Below are 16,829 nucleotides of genomic sequence, written 5' to 3' on the forward strand. Positions count from 1 at the left end.
ATCAGGCAACCCTACACAAAATTGAGGGCTCGTCCGGGATTTGAACCCGGGACCTCTCGCCCCCAAAGCGAGAATCATACCCCTAGACCAACGAGCCTTTTTTTTTCTCTCTCTCTTTTATTTCTTTACTTATTTACATATATACAAAAAACGCCATGGACTTTCTTGTCCAGACATCCTCGTGGGTGCCCTCGACGGTACATTTACAAAGCAGGTTTCTTCAAAGCCATATCATATACCTTTGTGAACTATGAACGATAGTTAAACTCTGGAAGTACTTCAGACAGCATATTGCCAGCATTTTTTTTTTTTGCTTTTTCACCAGCCCACGAGAGCTCGCCTCTTGTCGTGCGTTAGTAGGACAGTACTTGTTTGTTTTCTTTTCCTTACTTTCCTTCTTTCTTCTCTCTTTGCTCGCACACGTTGATATTGCTCCACTTGGTTAATCGCGTTTTTCCAGCCTTGTGGTTCCCTGCCTGGGTACTCGGTCAAAACTTCTTGTACTTTCTGTAGCTGGAAGTAGAACCTATCCCATGCATCGACAATCTGAAGGTCTCTCTCAGATACTGCTGTTCGTGTGTACCAGATTGCCTGTAGACTTAACAAAACTATGATTTGTTCAGACTCATTCGCCATGCAGTCACCACTCAAAGTTTTAAGTTGCATCCAGTCTGGTCTCATTGTCCTTCCTAATGCATCACCGAGGTCCCCCCAGAAGAAGTACGATATTTTGCACTCCTGAAATACATGTGCCAATGTCTCTTCCTCATTGCACATCACACACTTGCTTCCCTGTGGGACGTGGAACTTCTTTTTTTTCAACCACAGGTTCACTGGAAGCGTTTCTGTATAAAACTTGGTATAAAAATTCTTCGAAGCTGTGCTTACTGGCATTTTCCTCACTTTAAGTAGAACACCATTTTCTTCCATATGCTCATTTATTCTATAGAGCGGTGTAGGGAAGATGCTGTTAACCGTGTTCCAGTACAATTTCTTCCTTTTAACCGTCATAAGGTAATCCCAGGAGTACTTCCCAGTGAAAAAATTCACTGCGTCAGCTATCTCTTTGTAGTAGCTTAACTCCGCTGTTTTCTTCCTCTGTTGTGCTGTCGAGACAACCCATGGCGCGAGATAAGATGTTCCTAATGTCTGTATCGCCTCTCTTACGTGTGCGTTGTTTTCGTCGCGGAATAGCAAAAATCGGTGAACAAGGGTTTTAACCATGACATTGATAAGGCCGAAGCCTCCTCTTTTAACAGGCAAGTGCAGGTTCGTGCGGCGCATACGTTCCATTGTTGAGCCCCATACAAAAGTCGCAAAGATCCTATGAATTCTCTGTATCGTCTGAGAGTGGAGTGGCATCATTTGTGCTCTGTATAATACAGCCGGGTAAAGAACAGTGTTGCAGACCATTGTTCGATTCAGGATAGTGAGAGTTCTTCCACGCCACACTTGTAACTTCCCATTTAGCCCTTGTACCACATTAGACCACCGGTCCTCCATCTTGTTTTCAACCTCCATGTTGATTCCCAAGTATTTGGTCAGCCTTTCGCCCCATTCCGTCCCCAAGTATTTACTGGGCGTCTCTGTCCACAGTCCAAGCCATGTTCCCGATGACTTCTTAATGTTCAGTTGGGCCCCCGACATCTCCGTAAACAGCGTTACATGTTCAAGCATCATACTGAGGTCCGGCCGGGAGGAGGCTACTAACGCAACATCGTCGGCATAGGCCAAGACCTTCACATTGCTTGAATGCACCCTAAAACCAGTTAGTCTTTTGTCTTGTATAATATTTCTGCAGAGAGGTTCCAAATACAGCGCGAATAATACCGGTGAAAGAGGGCACCCTTGTCGGACGGATGACCGGATTTTTATTCTGTCTGTCTAGTACTCCGTTGACTAGTAGTTCAGTGGTGATTTCTCTGTAGCAAATCTTGAGCCAGCTGAGGAGGTATTCTCCTACATTGCATTCTTCTAACAAAGCAAACAGATAACGGTGACTAACTCGATCGAACGCTTTACTTAAGTCGAGTTGAAAAACAGCAAGGGGACTGCCGAGGACTTGCGCTGTTTCCACCATGCACCTCATGACGTGCAAGTGGGACGATATCCTCCTTCCTTTTACACCATACACTTGGTGCTCCCCGATAACATCTTGAAGCGCTCTGCTTAACCGTACGGCGAGTATCTTGCCTAAAATCTTGTAGTCTGTACAGAGAAGAGAAATTGGTCGGTAGTTTCCCACATCTGGCGGCTCCGAACCCGCCATTGCGTGTTTGGGTATCAGAACTGTTAGTGATCTTCTCATGGTTGGTGGAAGTAGGCCTCTCTTCTTCACGTCTTCAAAAACCTGTTGCAGTATTGGACTGAGTTCCGACGCAAATCTCTTGTAGAACGCCGTCCCTATTCCGTCCGGTCCCGGAGATTTGTTATTGGGAAGTTTTCTAATTTGCCTTTCTATTTCTGCTATTGTTATGGAGGCGTTCTCCCTTTCTCGCACTGCTGGTGTAACTTTCGGAACGCTTTGCAGATATTTGCTGCATGTCCCACGTTGCGCAGTTTCTTTTCTGCCAAAAAGTTGTTTGTATGCGTCAACGAACACCCGTTCCATGTCTTTTTGCTCTTCAACAATTCCACCGTTTATCTTGACTCTTGCTATCATCTTCTCTTTCTTCCTTTCTCGCTCTATCAACTGAAAATTTTCGAAGGTTCCTCGTCTCTTTCCATTGCTTGAATTCGGCCTCGGATTAGGGCCCCTTTATACTCGTTTTTGTAAAATTCCCTTAGTTGGTCTCTACACTGCTTGATATCTTGAATGAATCTTCCGGGATCATTCTCTTCTTCTTTAACAAGAACGACCAATGTCTCTCTTAATGCGTCCCTTTCTTGTTTCCTTTGATTAACGACCTCTCGTGTGAAATATATCGCTTCTGTTTTAACGATTTCTTTGAAATTCTCCCACGTACATGCATCCGGCGTATTCCTTGACCAATAGAGTGATGCGGTCTGATTTAACCTTTTGATAAAATCCTCATTGTCCAGAATACTCTCATTCAGTTTCCATACTGCACTGCCGCTATCAGTCCTTTTCTGCGGAGGCCCTACATTTATCGTTGCCTTAACCAGTGCATGGTCTGAATAAGCAACTGGTTTCACTTTGTATTTGACACGAGGTATCGAGATTTCCCCTGGGATATATATTCGGTCAAGCCGCGCGTGGGAATTGCCCTGCCAGTGAGTGAACCGGCATTCTTCATGTTTTGCCGTTTTTTCTGCATCCACAAGGTCAGCTTCTCTCAGTAACCACTTAAGCTGACGTACACTTGGATCACATCTGAAGGTGGAATACGTGCAGTCCTTTGGTTCTAGCACGCAATTGAAGTCTCCAGCCATAAAAATATTCCCAGGGACGTCTATGAGTTCACATAAAGATTGAAAGAAGTCTTTTCTTTCTGAGGCCACGTTCGGAGCATACACCGAAAGCACACGTGACAGTTCCTTTCCGATCAGGCAATCTACAAAGGCCACGCGTCCGCTACAATCGTTCCCGATATCTGGCACCACTCGAATATGTGGTCTCCGTCTGATAAGAATCCCCGTCCCTGCACTATTTCCGATTGCTTTCGAGTGGAATACCTGGTAATGTTCTTTGAAAACCTGAGTCAAAGCGTCTTCTTCTGATGATGATGATAACCTCGTCTCTTGAACGCACAGAATATCGATGTTTTCCTCCAGTGCTTTTCCTAGCAGCCATTTTTTTCTTTCCCAGGTCACCAAACTACAACAATTCAGTGTCGCAAATGTAACCCAGGGCATAAAATAAATAATGAAAATTGCAACCTTAATGACTCTGGCCATCACTGCTGTCCTGTTTGTTGGGCTCTGTCCCTTGAATCTACAGGGATAGTCGGAGTGTACTTCCGCTTCTTTCTTAATGTCGATTTCCATGTTCCTTCAACGTTATCCTGAACATCATCATCCTGTTCGCTCTCAGATGCCTCTTCCTTCTTCCCCAAAAGCGAGTCCGTTTCGGAACCCGTTGACCTTTGCTGCTCCTCCTTGCCTGGTGGAGTAATATTTCGTGCGCTGTTTTCTTCTGTTTCCATGGTAGGCACAGTTTCTTCCCCGTTCTTTCTGATGTCGTCCATTTCAGCCTCGTCTAGTGTGTTTTCTAAAGTGTCGTGTTCTGTCGATGGTCTAGTAATTTGCGCATACGACTTTACGCAATCCTCTGTTTTATGGCCGTACCTCTTGCATTCTTCTCAACGTGGCGCCTTACAATGCTTTCTGATGTGGCCCTTTTGCCTGCAACGCAGACACAGAGCAGTACGGCCCGCAATCGAGAGTAGAATCCGGCATCCCCATAATGTCATGAGATGGGGGACATTGTCCACCGTCACGCCATCAGCCAGCGACAGTTTAACCTGTCTTGTGGTAGTTTCCACCTTCTCATTACCGCGCAATTTTTCCCTAATGACATCGTTGACCTTCCCATACGCTTTAAGTTCGTTGCGAACGAGATCGTCGGGCACATGATACGGGATCCAGTGCAGCTTTACAGTCACTTCGCGGTCGTTGGGATCAATAATAATGCAGCGCTTGCCTTTTACGCTGATCTCACTTTTGCTTCGAAGTCGTTGTTTTGATGCCGCCGATTTCAGAGTGACAAGCCACACGTGATTCATCTGAAACACACCCAGCGAGACGATGTCATCACTGTCCACCCACTGCCTCAGTGCTTCACACACATCCTCTTCCTTGTAGGGACGTCCCGCCGGATCACAATGCAGAACAACTGTATCCATCATAAAGTTCCCCATTGGTATTTTCGGTAGAATCATCTTGTATTCCTGCGTAGCCGCATTCACAACTTGTTCTCCCCAGCTAGGCTTAGCTGGTGTAACCTGCTCCGAGGAGCGCATCATCCCACAACCGTTCTCGCTGAAAGCCGGAAGTAGAATCCCTAGACCAACGAGCCGACGAATGCCGGTATTTTCTAACTATTACACAAACCGATCGTTATTCGCACAGAAAATATTTACCGCGGCGGTGTGTAGCCCACACTTTAGGAAGCACATCAGGCAACCCTATGCAAAATTAAGGGCTCGTTCGGGATTTGAACCCGCGCCCTCTCGCACCCAAAGCGAGAATCATACCCCTAGACCAACGAGCCGACGAATGCCTGCATTTTCTAACTTGTACACAAACCGATCGTTATTCGCAGAGAAAATATTTACCGCGGCGGTGTGTGGCCCACACTTTAGAAAGCACATCAGGCAACCCTATACAAAATTAAGGGCTCGTTCGGGATTTGAACCCGCGCCCTCTCGCACCCAAAGCGAGAATCATACCCCTAGACCAACGAGCCGACGAATGCCTGCATTTTCTAACTAGTACACAAACCGATCGTTATTCGCAGAGAAAATATTTACCGCGGCGGTGTGTAACCCACACTTTAGAAAGCACATCAGGCAACCCTATACAAAATTAAGGGCTCGTTCGGGATTTGAACCCGCGCCCTCTCGCACCCAAAGCGAGAATCATACCCCTAGACTTTTTTTTTTTTAACGTTTTTATTTTTACTAAAATATGTAAAACCACGCTACATTTCTTCCGGTTCCTTGCTGGCTTCCACCTCACAAACGAGTTGCTACTCTCCTACCATACACCTGGCAACTGAGGTTGCCTTCACCGCGTTCGATCTTGCTTTGGACCTCGGCCCACAAACCCACCAAGTCCTCGTTTGGTAGCACAGTAATTGTCCATAACACCTTTTGCACAAACTTCTCCCACGCTGTTCCGTTTCCTTCACGACATTCAACATAGTCCATGCGATAGCTCCAGAGGGAGTGTAGTGCAAGAATTAAAAAACTGTCCAGTGTGTCACCAAAATGTAGAAACTTCATGCGGGTCCAATGTAGATCCAAGTCCACGTCAATGAAGTTCCTGAATGCACCCCAAAATTGTATGGCTCTTTTACACAGCAAGAACACATGAATGAGAGTCTCCTCTTCCTCGGGGCACACAACGCAGTTAAGGGACCAGGGAACTATGAAGCCTTTCCGTCTCATCCAGGTTTTAACCGGTAGGACCTCCCAATGGAACCGAAAGAAGAAATCCTTTGACCCTGTTGGGATCCTTAACCTTCTCACTTTCCTGAGCACGTCTTGTGAGCCGTAGGGTGGCTTACACTGTCTATACAACGGAGTTGGCGTAACTTTAGCTATAGTGTCCCAATACAGTCTTTTCCTTGAAACAGATACGAGATAATCCTGTGAGAAGAGGTCCTCAAAAAAGGATATTGCACTTGCTATTTCTTTATAGAAAGTTAAAGAGTGAATGTGGTGGCTTCTATCTTCAGATGTTACTGTCCACTTTCTGAGGTATACGCCGCCTAGAACTTGAAGTGCTGCTCTAAGGAACGGATCTTTCTGTTCTCTGAAGTAAAAGAATCTTTGCACTCTTATCTTGATCGTTAGGTTTACGAGGCCTATGCCCCTTGCTTCAGGTTAAGGAAGACGTTTGAACGTCTCATGCTTTCCATAGACGAACGCCAAATGAAAGTCGCACAAATCCTGTGGAACTTGGCTTGGAAGCGTTGATTAATGCTAGTACACTGAGCTGCGTAAAGTACAGCAGGGTACAACACTGCATTGCAAACGTATGCCCTGTTGCAGAAAGACAAGTATCTGCTTTGCCAGGGGACCAGACTTCCACGTAGAAGGTTCATTTTTTGTGTCCACCACATGTTTGAGGTACCCTGCCCGTTGAAGGCAATACCCAAGTATTTTCCAATGCTTGTGGTCCAGGTGATTTGCATGAACTGCTCCGGTGTATATGTCCAATTCCCTAGCCAGGCTCCTGTTGATTTCCTCAAGTTCAACTCAGCTCCAGAAACCTTAGTGAAATCTTGAATGGTACCTATAGCTTCACATACTTGCAGTTTCGTTGAGCAGATTATTGCGACGTCGTCCGCATATGCCAGAACGTTGACGTGCTCTGCACCGATCACTACACCTCTAATGTTCTTGTTCATAGCTAGCTTGCGGCACAGGGGTTCGAGGTACATGGCAAACAGAATGGGTGAAAGTGGGCAGCCTTGTCTGACAGAGGACCGGATCGGTATGCTTTTTCCGAGCTTTCCGTTTACCAAAAGCCGAGTGGTGACTTCATTATAACATATCTTGGTCCACCTACTCAGATAGTCCCCTACCCGACAATGCTGTAGAACAGCAAAGAGGAATCCGTGGTTAACTCTATCGAAGGCTTGCCTGAGATCCGTCTGGAGCACTGCAAACTGCTGAGAAGTACAGTTGGCTATTTCACAGACTGTTCTCATTACGTGGAGGTTTCTGGCAATGGATCTGCCGTGGAGACAGTATGGTTGATGATTTCCAATAATTCCCCGAAGTGCTGTTTCGAGTCTGCCCGCCAGAATTTTTGCGAAGATTTTGTAGTCCGTGCACAGAAGACTAATGGGTCGGTAGTCAGTGACGGATGGGTTCTCCTTGCCCTCTCTCTTTTTTGGAATCAGGACCGTGAGTGACTGTCTCATGCTTGGCGGTAACATTCCTCTTCTTAAAATGTCGTCGTACACAATTTTCAGTATACTGCATATCTGCTCAGAAAACACCTTGTAAAAACCTGCTCCAATCCCGTCAATCCCAGGAGACTTATTTCTTCCTATTTTTTTTATGACCTTCGTGATTTCTTCTTCCGTTATTTCTGCGTTGTTCGTTTCCATACATTCCTCACCTACTGTTGGTAAAACTTGTAACCAGATTTCGTACTGCTTCCGGTCGCTGTCCTTCTCTTGAAAAAGGCTGAGGTAATGTTTATAAAAGATATCTTCAATCTCGTTATCCTCCTTGACGATGCGCTCGCCTGTATCAATAAACTTGATAGCGTTGCCCTCTGCTCGTTCACGCTCCTTAAACCGGAAAATCGTAAATGGTGTTTCTTCACGTACTAGTGTCTGCACCCTACTTCGTATGAGCGCTCCACGGTGTTTCTCTTCAAACAGTTTCTGAAGTTCTTCCTTAACTTTCTTGATGTCTTCTTTAAAGAAGCCTGGGTGTTTACACTCAACCTCTGCCAAAGACGTCAGTGTCCGCATCAGATCCCTTATCCGCTGATTCCTTTCGAAGGCTCTTATTTGTGAATATTCAATGGCTTCTTTCCTTAACGCATGCTTAAATTCTTCCCAGGTCACGGCATTGACATTTCCTTCTTTCTGATATTCTTCTATCATACTTCTCATTTTGTCGCAGAAACTTTCTTCCTCCAGTATACTCTCATTCATCTTCCAGCAGGTTCTGCTCTCTTTTCCGACCCTACTTGTACGGTTCTGACATTGAACTGTCATGCTGACTAAAGAGTGGTCCGAAAAAAACTGTGGCTTTACTTGGTAGTTTCCAATCATAGGGAGAAGCAGCCCCGATGTATAGAACCTGTCGAGCCTTGCATGGGAGGTTCCTTGAAAATGCGTGAATTCGATATTACCTCCGGGCATTTTTTCCCAGACGTCGGTCAGGTCGGCATTCGTTGTGAGTTTTATCAGCTCCTTTCTGCTCACGTCACTCTTTACCTGCCTGTAACTGCAGTCCGCTTTCTTGAGAACACAGTTGAAGTCCCCGCACAATATGACGTTCCATGATACGTTCACAAACTGACTCAGTGACGCGAAAAAGTATTTTCTTTCCGTAGGTTCATTGGGTGCATATACAGAAATAAGCCGTATCATATTTTGTCGGAACAAAAAATCCACCACGCACAGCCGACCGCTCTCGTCCAGCACACAGTCCACCACTACCAAGCCTGCTTTCTTCCTAATAAGAATGAGAGTACCCGCACTTCCTCCTATCGCCGACGAGCAATAACACCAGAATCTTGACTGGAAAAAATTAACAAGTTCTCTTTCTTGCTCTATCGTTGCGATTTTAGTTTCTTGAAAGCATGCCACGTCGACCTTTTCAGCAGCTAACATGTTTCCAATCCAGTGCTTCCGTCTGCTTGATATCAGGCTGACGACATTAAGTGTTGCAAGTTTTATTTTCTTCTTTCTTATCATACTGCTGTCTCGGCCGACAATCCCAACGCTGTTTACCATTAGAAGAAACCTGGGTCGTCCAGTTGTGACAACCCAACCTCCTGAAGGGGCAGCTGCCTTTCCAGCACCTGAACCTGCTTTACTTTCTTCTTCCCCGTGATATCAGATTTTCCCTGATGGCTTTCAACGGATTTGTCCAAAGTTTTCTCAATTTCAGCACCTTTCCTTTTCCCGGTCGACTCCTGCTCCTGTGAGCAGTCCATCTTTCGTTGTTCATCTGTCCGTTTGTCTTTGTGCGAAGCATTTCCCTCCTCTTCTTGAAGTACTATCGATGAGTTTTCTTGCGGTAGACCACTTTCTTCTGTGTGCGGGTATTTTTCCTTTTCACTTTGCAAGGTCGCCTCAGTATCTTGAATGTCCATTACCATCTCCTCGTTACTTTTCCTCGACGTGCCCTTTGTCATCGAAGCATAGGAGCGGACACAGTCTTCCGTTAGATGACCGTAGCCCTTACAGCTACGACAGTAGTCTGTGCGACACTGACTGCGTATATGGCCTACCTGTTTACATCGTAGGCACAGGGGAAGTTTTCCAGGGACCGACACCAGCACTGTCACACCCATTATCTTCAGTTGGTATGGGATGCTCTCCGAAGTTACACCATCGTGAAGCTGCACGGTAACGGAACGTGTCGTCGTCTCCACCCCCTCCAGACCCGCACAGTTCCACTTTTCCCGCACGATATCTGTAACCTTCCCGTACAATGACAGGCAACGACGAACCGCCTCGTCAGTCACATTCGTTGGCAGCCAATGCAGTTTAAACGTAACCTCATTGGAATTTGGGTCCACCACAACACACCGTCTTCCTTTGACTACCAGTTCGCCAAGTTGCCGGAATTTCTCTTTTGTCGTCTCCGAGTGGAAGGTAACCACCCACACATGATTGAAGAGGTACGAACCGAATCCCGCGATGTCCGCCTTGTTCACTGCCACTCCAAGAGGGGCTATGAAGTCTTGAACTTTATACGGCCTCGCATCAGGGTCCGCGTGCAGAAAAACAGTGTTACGTGAAATTTCGCCTTTTGGTAACGTAGGCATAATCATCCTGTAGGACTTCCGAGGCACAGTAGACGATTCATCCCGGCTAGGGTTAGCCGTAACAGCCTCTCCAACGGAGCTCATGTCGCACACAACCGGTTAGCACAAGCGCCGGAAGTGGAAAATGAATCATACCCCTAGACCAACGAGCCGACGAATGCCTGCATTTTCTAACTAGTACACAAACCGATCGTTATTCGCAGAGAAAATATTTACCGCGGCGGTGTGTAACCCACACTTTAGAAAGCACATCAGGCAACCCTATACAAAACTCAGGGCTCGTCCGGGATTTGAACCCGGGACCTCTCGCACCCTAAGCGAGAATCATACCCCTAGACCAACGAGCCGACGAATGCCTGCATTTTCTAACTAGTACACAAACCGATCGTTATTCGCAGAGAAAATATTTACCGCGGCGGTGTGTAACCCACACTTTAGAAAGCACATCAGGCAACCCTATACAAAATTAAGGGCTCGTTCGGGATTTGAACCCGCGCCCTCTCGCACCCAAAGCGAGAATCATACCCCTAGACCAACGAGCCGACGAATGCCTGGATTTTCTAACTAGTACACAAACCGATCGTTATTCGCAGAGAAAATATTTACCGCGGCGGTGTGTAACCCACACTTTAGAAAGCACATCAGGCAACCCTATACAAAATTAAGGGCTCGTTCGGGATTTGAACCCGCGCCCTCTCGCACCCAAAGCGAGAATCATACCCCTAGACCAACGAGCCGACGAATGCCTGGATTTTCTAACTAGTACACAAACCGATCGTTATTCGCAGAGAAAATATTTCCCGCGGCGGTGTGTAACCCACACTTTAGAAAGCACATCAGGCAACCCTATACAAAATTAAGGGCTCGTTCGGGATTTGAACCCGCGCCCTCTCGCACCCAAAGCGAGAATCATACCCCTAGACCAACGAGCCGACGAATGCCTGCATTTTCTAACTAGTACACAAACCGATCGTTATTCGCAGAGAAAATATTTACCGCGGCGGTGTGTAACCCACACTTTAGGGCGCACATCAGGCAACCCTATACAAAATTAAGGGCTCGTTCGGGATTTGAACCCGCGCCCTCTCGCACCCAAAGCGAGAATCATACCCCTAGACCAACGATCCGACGAATGCCTGCATTTTCTAACTAGTACACAAACCGATCGTTATTCGCAGAGAAAATATTTACCGCAGCGGTGTGTAACCCACACTTTAGAAAGCACATCAGGCAACCCTATACAAAACTCAGGGTTCGTCCGGGATTTGAACCCGGGACCTCTCGCACCCTAAGCGAGAATCATACCCTTTTTTTTTTGCCATTTTATTGTTCATAAAAACGTCTCATACACAACTTGTGTGTTGGATATTTAAAACCCTACAGTGGCGTTCTGTCGCCCACTTTCTTTCCTACCACTTGCTGTTTCTGCTTAGCCCACGATTTCTACGACACCTAAAGCGTTGTCCGAAGGATTCGGGTTGCAGCGCCATGATCACAGGAGCTAGGTCTTTCCACTTTTCTTCATCCCTAAGCCTTCCGGTGCCTATCAGGGACAGTGTCCACCCGAGCTTGTTCTTCATGTAAACTACTGGCGACTTGGCATTAACATCACACTCAACTCTTGCCGTACGTGCTCTCCAAAGGGCATGCAGTCCCACTGCGACGATGACGCTCCTCATTTCTTCGTGAACTTGTCCTCTGAAGTCTAACAACTTCAGAGTCTCAAACGAAAAATCGTCAGTTAGTTCCAGCGAGGCTCGAAGGTCACCCCAAAACAGTACAGCGTTTCTGCAATCCCAGAATACATGTCGAACGGTCTCCGTTTCTCCACAAATATGGCATCTTGGTTCCTGTGGCATAAAGAATCCTTTTCCTTGGAGCCAGACCTTTACAGCGAGTACTTCAATATGGAACCGTACGAAGAAATCCCTTGTTCCCACGGGTATCGGTAGGCTTCTCACGCGCTTAAGCACGTCATTTGCAGCTGAAGCAGCAAAGTCCTGTCTGTACAGCGGTGGAGGGAACAGACTGGTCACTGTGTCCCAGTACAGCGTTTTTTTCTTCACCTTTGCCAGATATTCCCACGAGAACTTCGTAAGGAAAAAGGTTATGCTCTGCTCGATTTCTTTGTAGAAACGTAGCGTTTTTGTCTCCGCCGCTGGTGTCGCAGTGGTCACAATCCACTGTATCAGGTGTTTGGCTCCTAGGCTTTGCATTGCCGCGCGTAACTCAGGCCGTGCCTCATCTCTAAAGAAGATGAAACGATGTACTTTGATCTTTATCTCCAGGTTGACGACGTTCAGTCCTCCTGCCTGCAGAGGCCAGTAGGTGTTCGTCCTTCGCATTCTTTCGAACTTCGACTCCCACACGAAGGTAGCACATGTTCTCTGAAAAAGCTGCGCAACATCAGAGCTCAGTGGTATCACTTGCGCCCAGTAATATAGCGATGGGTATAGTACTGTATTGCATATATAGCTCCTGTTAAGCAGAGAGAGCTGACGTCCTCCATAGGGCTGCAACTTGTCGTGCATAGCATTCAGCTTAGGTTTCCATCTACCAGTGTCCCCTGGCTTCTCATCCATGTTGACGCCGAGATATTTCCCTATTGCTTCCGTACATCCAATGCCGAGAAAGCTGTTGCTCTTCACTTCCCAGTTACCGAGCCAGGTTCCTTTTGACTTGCTGAGGTTGATCTTGGCCCCCGACGCCTCGCAGAAGGTCTTGATTATTCCGAAGGCAGCTTCCACTTGTCCTGCACTTGCGCAAATGAGCGCCACGTCGTCCGCAAAAGCCAGTAACTTGACTTCTCGCTGCCCTACATTTAGGCCGCTGACAGATTGGCTCTTCACGACTGCACGGCATAGAGGCTCCAGGTATAGCGAGAAGAGTGTGGGGGACATTGGGCATCCCTGCCGTACAGAGTTAGTGATGGGAAATCTCTCTCCTGTATTTCCATTAACCACAAGCTGTGCCGAGATATCTCGATAGCAGATTTGGATCCATCGGCGGAGGTCTTGTCCTACTTCGACGTAACGTAGTAGATCAAATAAAAAAGCATGAGACACTCGATCGAATGCCTGACTGAGATCTGCCTGAAAAACCGCGAACTTGGAGCTGGTTGCCGCTGCAGTTTCTATTACCACTCGCATCACGTGCAGATTTGTTGCTATAGACCTTTTCCTTATGCCATACGACTGATGCTCCCCTATGATTTTGTCCAGGATACTTTCCAACCGTCGTGACAACACCTTTGCGAGTATTTTATAGTCTGTGCATAACAAGCTTATTGGACGAAAATCGGACACTGTCTGTATTCTTTCCTGCAGGCACTTTCTTTTTGGCACTAAAACCGTAAGGCTCTTCCTCATCGATGGCGTCATTAGACCTCTTATTCTCATGTCCTCGAAGACGGTTTCTAAGATGGGACCTATTTCCGCAGCAAACTTCTTATAAAACGCCGAGCCAATACCATCCGGCCCCGGTGCTTTGTTTCTTGGGAGCTTTTTCACTACAGCTTGAATTTTTTTCTCTGTTATCTTCCCTTCTCCTTTTTCTTTTCCCTCTTCTGTCAAGCGAGAATCATACCCCTAGACCAACGAGCCGACGAATGCGTGCATTTTCTAACTATTACACAAACCGATCGTTATTCGCAGGGGAAATATTTACCGCGGCGGTGTGTAGCCCACACTTTACGAAGCACATCAGGCAACCCTACACAAAATTTAGGTCTCGTCGGGGATTTGAACCCAGGACCTCTCGCACCCAAAGCGAGAATCATACCCCTAGACCAACGAGCCGACGAATGCCTGCTTTTTCAAACTATTACACAAACCTATCGTTATTCGCAGAGAAAATATTTACCGCGGCGGTGTGTAGCCCACACTTTAGGAAGCACATAAGGCAACCCTACACAAAATTGAGGGCTCGTCCGGGATTTGAACCCGGGACCTCTCGCACCCAAAGCGAGAATCATACCCCTAGACCAACGAGCCGACGAATGCCGGTATTTTCTAACTATTACACAAACCGATCGTTATTCGCAGAGAAAATATTTACCGCGGCGGTGTGTAGCCCACACTTTAGGAAGCACATCAGGCAACCCTACACAAAACTGAGGGCTCGTCCGGGATTTGAACCCGGGACCTCTCGCACCCAAAGCGAGAATCATACCCCTAGACCAACGAGCCGACGAATGCCGGTATTTTCTAACTATTACACAAACCGATCGCTATTCGCAGAGAAAATATTTACCGCGGCGGTGTGTAGCCCACACTTTAGGGCGCACATCAGGCAACCCTACACAAAATTGAGGGCTCGTCCGGGATTTGAACCCGGGACCTCTCGCACCCAAAGCGAGAATCATACCCCTAGACCAACGAGCCGACGAATGCCGGTACTTTCTAACTATTACACAAACGATCGTTATTCGCAGGGGAAATATTTACCGCGGCGGTGTGTAGCCCACACTTTACGAAGCACATCAGGCAACCCTACACAAAATTTAGGTCTCGTCGGGGATTTGAACCCAGGACCTCTCGCACCCAAAGCGAGAATCATACCCCTAGACCAACGAGCCGACGAATGCCGGTATTTTCTAACTATTACACAAACCGATCGTTAATCGCAGAGAAAATATTTACCGCGGCGGTGTGTAGCCCACACAAGTCTGTATGCACCCAATGAGTCCGCAGAGCGCAAGCTCTTTTTCGACACCAGTGTAAAACAGTTTGCCAACACATCGAGTACACTAATTATGGCGGGAGACTTTAACTGCGTGGAGCGCCAGTCAGACAGCACCTACAGGAAGGAAATTAAAGACAGCAGCGTATCCGTCCTTAAAAGGATAATCGAGGAAAATAATTTGGAAGACGTGGCGACCGGAAAACTACGTGATAAGATCAGATTCACTCATTGGCAAGGTACATCCCATGCCAGGTTGGATCGCATATATTGCTCCGGTGAAGTGAACCCAAGCATTGCGGAGTACCAAGCTAAGCCACTCTTCTTCACCGACCACGCTTTAGTAACGGCGCTGCTAAATGCAAACAGGACGTCGAACGTCAGAAAATGCCAATTGCCATGGAAGATGAATGAAAGTATATTAAGAGATGAAAACTTCGCGTCCGAATTGAAGCTTAGGATTGGTGATCTACGCAAGACGCACATGAATGCTCCGGCTTGGGAAACGTTTAAAGAAGCAGTTCGGGAAAAAGCGATTGAGTACGGGCAGAAAAAGGCCAAGGAAAGAAAGAATGAAATGAAAGCTCTACTGGGGAGTCTTGTAACCATCGTAAGAGAAGAAGAAAAAACGCCCGGGGTGTTTGCAGAAGACGTGAAAGAAATTAAGAAGAAAATACATGAACAAATGCGTGCGAAGTGGCGAGGGGCACAGGTTCGCAGTCGTCTGCAAGTCATCGAAAGGGATGAAATTCCCACAAAGGTCTTTTCTTTGCGAGAACGAGAAAGAAGGTGTCAAAACAAAATAGAGAGAGTTCGCACTGAAAGCACGGATCAGAAGGGGACTGGGGCAGTAGCTGATGCTTTCTATCAGCACTATCGTGAGCTGTTTGGTAAAGGAGAGACGCCACACGCTGAAACCGGAGACATATTCAAGAACGTTCCAAAGGTGGGCCCTGATGACAGGGAGAAAGGGACAGGAAAAATCAAACAGAAGGAAATTAGAGCCGCCATAAGAAAGTTGTCTCGAAATAAGGCACCTGGTCCAGATGGGCTTGGCGCTGCTTTTTACAAAACCTTTGAAGAAGATCTCTCTTATATCCTGGAAGACGTGTTTGATGATATCAGAACAAGAGGAATGATGACCCCATCTATGAGAAGATGCCACACGGTACTCATCCCAAAGAAGACCAAGGAGGCGGGAATACCCAGTACATCAGACTATCGCCCAATAAGCCTTTTATGTGTGGACTACAAGATTCTCGCCAAGGTGCTAGCAAGACGGTTGGACTCTGTGTTATGGAGGGTCATAGGAAACCACCAGGCCTACGGAATCAAAGGAAGGAAGATCTCTGACAATCTCCACATCATGAGGACTGCGTGCGAGGTAGCGAAAACTACTGGGACACCTCTAGCCGTCTTCCAGGCTGATCTCAGTCAGGCTTTTGACCGCGTAAGTCATGCATTTCTTGATGACCCCCTGTGCTGGATTGATGTCGGGAAGGACCTGCTCGAGTGGGTGAAGATCTGCTATAAAGGCATATCTTCGCAACTCATTATCAACGGAAAAATTGGAGCTAGGTTCCCAGTTGAAAAGTCTGTCCGGCAGGGCTGCCCTATGTCACCGGTTCTCTTTGCCGTATATATTGAGCCGCTATGTCGTGCAATTATCAACAATGAAAAAATCGAGGGCCTGCAGTTGGCGCAGACAGAAGTGAAGCTGCTGGCTTACGCTGACGATGTGGCATTTATCTGCACTAGCAGGGAGGGACTGGAGGAGGCTTTTGCTGTCTTGCAATTGTTTTGCGTCTGCTCGGGAGCCAAACTAAATGTGAAGAAGTCTCAAGGCACGTGTTTGGGAGACTGGGACGACAGGTCAACAGTGTTCATGCAGATGAAATGCACGTCAGAAGTTGGAACTTATCTAGGAGTCAATCTGGACTGGTGCACTCCGGACGCCACGAAGTGGCAGCGGAAGATTAACTCCCTTCACGCAAAGCAAA

At 47.0% G+C, this 16,829-nt stretch overlaps 12 non-coding genes across 12 annotated transcripts; all 12 read right to left on the reverse strand.

Moving 5' to 3' along the window:
- Nucleotides 1–25: 25 nt before the first annotated feature.
- Nucleotides 26–97, reverse strand: Trnap-ugg (transfer RNA proline (anticodon UGG)). Its single transcript has one exon. It is a non-coding gene; the product is annotated as a tRNA-Pro (tRNA).
- A 5,004-nt stretch (nt 98–5,101) lies between these two features.
- On the reverse strand, nt 5,102–5,173 carry Trnap-ugg (transfer RNA proline (anticodon UGG)). The gene has a single exon. It is a non-coding gene; the product is annotated as a tRNA-Pro (tRNA).
- A 123-nt stretch (nt 5,174–5,296) lies between these two features.
- Trnap-ugg (transfer RNA proline (anticodon UGG)) lies at nt 5,297–5,368 on the reverse strand. Its single transcript has one exon. It is a non-coding gene; the product is annotated as a tRNA-Pro (tRNA).
- A 5,056-nt stretch (nt 5,369–10,424) lies between these two features.
- On the reverse strand, nt 10,425–10,496 carry Trnap-agg (transfer RNA proline (anticodon AGG)). The gene has a single exon. It is a non-coding gene; the product is annotated as a tRNA-Pro (tRNA).
- Nucleotides 10,497–10,619: 123 nt separating this feature from the next.
- Trnap-ugg (transfer RNA proline (anticodon UGG)) lies at nt 10,620–10,691 on the reverse strand. Its single transcript has one exon. It is a non-coding gene; the product is annotated as a tRNA-Pro (tRNA).
- Nucleotides 10,692–10,814: 123 nt separating this feature from the next.
- On the reverse strand, nt 10,815–10,886 carry Trnap-ugg (transfer RNA proline (anticodon UGG)). The gene has a single exon. It is a non-coding gene; the product is annotated as a tRNA-Pro (tRNA).
- Nucleotides 10,887–11,009: 123 nt separating this feature from the next.
- On the reverse strand, nt 11,010–11,081 carry Trnap-ugg (transfer RNA proline (anticodon UGG)). Its single transcript has one exon. It is a non-coding gene; the product is annotated as a tRNA-Pro (tRNA).
- Nucleotides 11,082–13,873: 2,792 nt separating this feature from the next.
- Nucleotides 13,874–13,946, reverse strand: Trnap-ugg (transfer RNA proline (anticodon UGG)). The gene has a single exon. It is a non-coding gene; the product is annotated as a tRNA-Pro (tRNA).
- A 123-nt stretch (nt 13,947–14,069) lies between these two features.
- Nucleotides 14,070–14,141, reverse strand: Trnap-ugg (transfer RNA proline (anticodon UGG)). The gene has a single exon. It is a non-coding gene; the product is annotated as a tRNA-Pro (tRNA).
- Nucleotides 14,142–14,264: 123 nt separating this feature from the next.
- On the reverse strand, nt 14,265–14,336 carry Trnap-ugg (transfer RNA proline (anticodon UGG)). Its single transcript has one exon. It is a non-coding gene; the product is annotated as a tRNA-Pro (tRNA).
- Nucleotides 14,337–14,459: 123 nt separating this feature from the next.
- Trnap-ugg (transfer RNA proline (anticodon UGG)) lies at nt 14,460–14,531 on the reverse strand. Its single transcript has one exon. It is a non-coding gene; the product is annotated as a tRNA-Pro (tRNA).
- Nucleotides 14,532–14,652: 121 nt separating this feature from the next.
- On the reverse strand, nt 14,653–14,725 carry Trnap-ugg (transfer RNA proline (anticodon UGG)). The gene has a single exon. It is a non-coding gene; the product is annotated as a tRNA-Pro (tRNA).
- Between the last annotated feature and the right edge of the window lie 2,104 nt (nt 14,726–16,829).

This window comes from Ornithodoros turicata, chromosome 1 (assembly GCF_037126465.1).
Source record: "Ornithodoros turicata isolate Travis chromosome 1, ASM3712646v1, whole genome shotgun sequence".
NCBI lineage: Eukaryota > Metazoa > Arthropoda > Arachnida > Ixodida > Argasidae > Ornithodoros > Ornithodoros turicata.